The following is a 4,511-nucleotide window of genomic DNA, read 5'->3' on the forward strand; positions in this document are numbered from 1 at the left end:
TTTGTGTTACCTCGGAATTTCCTCGGAAATTCCTCGGTATATTCCGACGATTTCATTTTCCGTCGGAATGTCCGTCAGAATACCGTTGTTTTCTTGTAGTGAAAGTGTTCGATCATTTTAAACATGTTCTGAGTTTTTTGAAAAGCTCCCAACTGTTAGCGTTGTTTAAGTTTTTTTATGCTTGAAGAGGTTGCACCACAATTGTTAATTTGACTGAGTGAGCAGTGAAAGTTGAGATTTTCTCTTATTTGGATTGAAAGAAAGACAAAACTTCATTTTCTTCGACGAATTTCAGAAATGATAACTTGCTTTCTTAATCGCGTGAATGTTCTTTAGCTTATTGCAAGTGGTGCACATGCTACAAAAGGTTTTTCGTTAAAGAAACTCGTACTACAGTAAAGTTCAAAAAAAAAACTTGTACTACAGCCGATATATGCTCTACAAATAGAGTAACATGCAATGATAATCTGCGACGGTGAGGATTGCGTTAAGTGTGTGATACATGATATGAACCCTTTTTTTAAGTGAGTCAATGACTTAATTGTTGTAAAGTGGTGCTTAAAATATGCGACTAAATTGAACCTTCAAGTCAGTGCCTCCACCGAGTTCGCAAGGTAGTTTTTATTTATATATATATATATATATATATATATACATGTAAAAACAGAGCTTACTTGATGAGATATAACATGACGGTGGGAATGATTCTTAAGCCATATTTCATTAATATGCGAAATTTAAAAAAGCTCCAGCGTAGTTTGTAGGAGTCGACAGGAGGGTCATAGACTCCCTTACTTAAGATTTTACTCAATGCATGCCTTCTTTACAAAGAGCCCATGTTCCAGAACTGTTGGCTTCTCCGCACTCTGCAGTCATTTCGGGAACAATAGCTCGAGCACCTGGTAGAGCTGTCTCGCTTCTGTTTTCTTCAACCATCCCATGACTATCAAGCCTTCTGCTGGTCATAGAAACACCGATGTACACACCATGCGAGGGATTTGGTATTACAGATGCAGCTCCCCGGCATATCAGCGCTGGGATCATTGAATATATGTCACCATGTAAGGAGGATGAACATGCAAGTTGTTAGTTGTGAACTGACCTGGAGAGTAAAATAGAGGTGCAAGTTCATATAACTACGATAACAGCCACTGTGTAAAATAAATTCTTTAAATTTAGTAATGATTCAAACATGTTGTTCAAGTCGTATATTTGACATAATGTGTTTTACCGTTGTGGGTGGTTTTGATGCCCATAACTTCCCCACCAATATCTTATATCAAAGAGTAAGGAGTTATAACATTTCCAATCTCAAACAAAACAATCGTAATCCATATACTATGGAGGCAAAGTTGAGAAAAAGACCTGGTAAGAGGATGTTTGTGTTAGCCAGTAACAACACTTGATCAAAGCTCCGGAACAGGAAGACCTCTGCCGGTATAGGGTTAATGGTTTCTGTGATCTCTATCAAGGTAGTGTGCTAAGTGAACCTAACTGATACGGGTGCAGTAGTCAGCTTGAAATACTGATTGCTCTTTGTCACATCAAATGAACTCAGCTCATAAATACCTCCCTATCTGAGGGGCGTTAGAAAGTGTTCAACCAGTGGACGCTAATTGATCCCTGGATCATCATGGACTGCTTCCTTTTAAAAAAAAAACAAGACGTTATAAACACAGTCATATCCAGTAAATGAAAGTAACAGAATATTCAGTGACTTCCCGTTTATGGAGTATCATAAACGTATACAAAAACAAATCATGAAGATCTTTATTAAGAAACATGAACTGAAACTTAAAAAAAAATCCAAGCAATACCTGTAGATATTTTGATATTATGAGGTCTTGGCAGAGGCTTTGGTTTGTCGATTGGATTGTGGAAGAACATGTTTCGTGAACTTTCTAAAGATGATCACAAATATCAGGGAGGCCATTAAAATCATTGATCATGAGTGAAGATAACATAAGACATATCACCGGATAAGATAAATATTACAAAAAATATTTACTTTTTTGGGCAAATACAAAGTTTCTAAATTTACGACTGGATCATAAAATAGTCACCATAGGCATTAAAATTAAGAGGATGAACATACCTACAGATGAACACATGATACGAAGCCACAGACCCACAACCAAAGGTCTTGAAGAGAGCATGGAACGATTTGACATGTCTTCTCATAGACCTTGATCTGAAGCTTATTAACATCATTCTTCTTAGTTAACTTGATGATTAAGCTTCACGTTCATTTTCAACTTCGTTCTCGACCCGTCCTTCTTCTGCTGATCCTCAATGGTTTAGTCAAATGAAAATTAGAAATGATTTTGTTCCTAGAAAATAAAAAATTGAAAACGGAATAGTAATGGGTTGAGAGCTCTACCTTTCCTCAAGCAATCATAGTGCAGTAAATTCAATTTTCAAATAATTATGATACAAACAGATAACATATCACAAAAACATGATAATAAGCCTATTTAGGTTGGGTCAAAAGTTTTGACTCAAAACCCACACTAAAAATGCATCAGACGCATGAATCATAGAAAATCCTGACCGTAAACATCATCGGAGGAATTAATTTTTACCAAGATCCATAGAGGTCATTCCAAAAGACTCTCTTCAGTTGAAACCATAGTGAGGCGGCTATAGTTGTGACTCGTGCAGAGATGAGGATGTTTGATTTGGAATTTCTAGATGCCACAGTGGCTTTAGGTTAGAGCTGATTTAGATGATGATATAAAAAGTGGGAGAGGAGGAGAAGTCGAACAGTGATTCCAGATTTGTGTTTCGGATCTTATAAATGCAAATAATAGCCAAAGCTATTGAGTGAGTGGAGGAGAAATTCAAGGCTCTTGACTTTCAATACAAAGGAAGAGAGAGCGTGGGATACACAGACGCACTACCGAGCTGACACGTGTTGGCAAAAGCCCCACCCTGTTTTGTGTCGTGGAGGGCTGTGCTTTGAGCACAATTCAACTTTATATATATAAGATATCAACAGGTTGGAAGAAATGATTTAATTGCAAGGATTGATATTGGACATGGTATTTCAGCAATGACCATGGCTGAGTCCATAGGTCTTATCAATGAGCTACGCAGAAAAAGAATTTACAGAAAATTTGGAAGGTAAATTTTTTTTAAGTTTTTACGTTTATTATTATTTACAAAGAGACCAGTTGCTTCAAGATCTGTGCTAGAGGAGAAGTAGATAGAGAAAGAATGTTCGCTTCCGCAGCAAGTAGTTGCTTCAGGATCTGTTTGACGTGATCAAGTGAATCAACGATGATCTCCTTAATAAATCCATTTACATGGTTGCCATTATCTTGGCTTTTTCACAAAACAAACTTGTTTTTAATACTAAAAAAATACAAACAATTTTTCTCTGACACAAACATAAATTTTACATTTTAAAAGTAGTATTGAACAACCGCCAAGTGGTCAAACCTATACACAAAAACAGTTGATTCACCTATGGAGACAATATAGCACCATGTCTCAATGAGACCTCGAAATCAAACTGACTGATCCAATATTTTGATATAACCTATTAAAAGCATATAAAATATCTCGCATTCTACAACTTATATATCACATATAAAAATGTGCATAGCCATGATCATCGCATGTACAAGCAATGTACACAAAAGACCAAACACTCTAATAATTACAAAAGAAATGATATGGAGTGACATGCCCTTCAACTCCTGCGAGAATTTCTATAACTAATTTAGCATTCAAGCATCTAGAATAATTTGGCAAGACTTGCGACATAATGAAAAACACGAAATAAACAACTAGGCATTAACATTAACATATTAAATCCAATGGTTAAATTGATTAAAGATGAAAAAAATATCATGATTAATTTATAGGTAACTTGCTAAGAAAAAAAGTGAAGAAACATAGATTTATGATCGTCATCGGTTGATTTAATCAAAAAAAACCTTTAACAAAAAAAAAGGAAATAATTGTTAGAATTACAATTTTGAATTAGATAAACAAAGAGTTAACAATTAGAATTTAGAGTCAAAGCTGGCTCTGAAATTCATGAGGCTGATATAATTATGAACTATATACTAAATAATTAATACATATATTTAATCAAATTAAAGATAAAATCATCTATACATATTATGATATCAACCATTTAAAATCTGGAGGTTGAGTATCGATATGCTAAGACCGGCTCAAAGTGTATAATCTGTATGAGTTCAGGTCGAAATCCGTCCAATTTTAACACCTCATATTTAATAAATAAGCTAATAATTTGCGACAATAAATAAATGTTCGTTGTATATATGATCCTTTATAAAATTACACTATTTTTTTTTAACAACAAAATTACACTATTATATTGCATTATTTGAATGAGTTAAAAGGCCCATAGGAAATGAATATTCAAGCCCATATAGTTGTAATTTGCTATTTGGAGGTCTATGTACTTTTGTATTATATGATTTGGATCTGTTGTAGAGCAAGTAAAATACTGCTTTTAGCTAACTGAGAACATTCTC

At 34.6% G+C, this 4,511-nt stretch overlaps 1 long non-coding RNA gene across 7 annotated transcripts; it reads right to left on the reverse strand.

Annotated features, from left to right (window-relative positions):
- Nucleotides 1-683: 683 nt before the first annotated feature.
- On the reverse strand, nucleotides 684-2,798 carry LOC106334561. 7 transcript variants are annotated; one of them, XR_001268634.1, is made up of 5 exons: nucleotides 2,583-2,798; nucleotides 2,096-2,279; nucleotides 1,818-1,901; nucleotides 1,232-1,645; nucleotides 684-1,102 (listed from the first exon to the last, which is right to left on the reverse strand). It is a non-coding gene; the product is annotated as an uncharacterized LOC106334561 (long non-coding RNA). The 7 variants fall into 7 exon arrangements; XR_001268633.1 differs by having other exon boundaries at nucleotides 2,096-2,282; XR_001268632.1 differs by having other exon boundaries at nucleotides 2,096-2,330.
- Between the last annotated feature and the right edge of the window lie 1,713 nt (nucleotides 2,799-4,511).

This window comes from Brassica oleracea, chromosome C3 (genome assembly GCF_000695525.1).
Source record: "Brassica oleracea var. oleracea cultivar TO1000 chromosome C3, BOL, whole genome shotgun sequence".
Taxonomy (NCBI): domain Eukaryota; kingdom Viridiplantae; phylum Streptophyta; class Magnoliopsida; order Brassicales; family Brassicaceae; genus Brassica; species Brassica oleracea.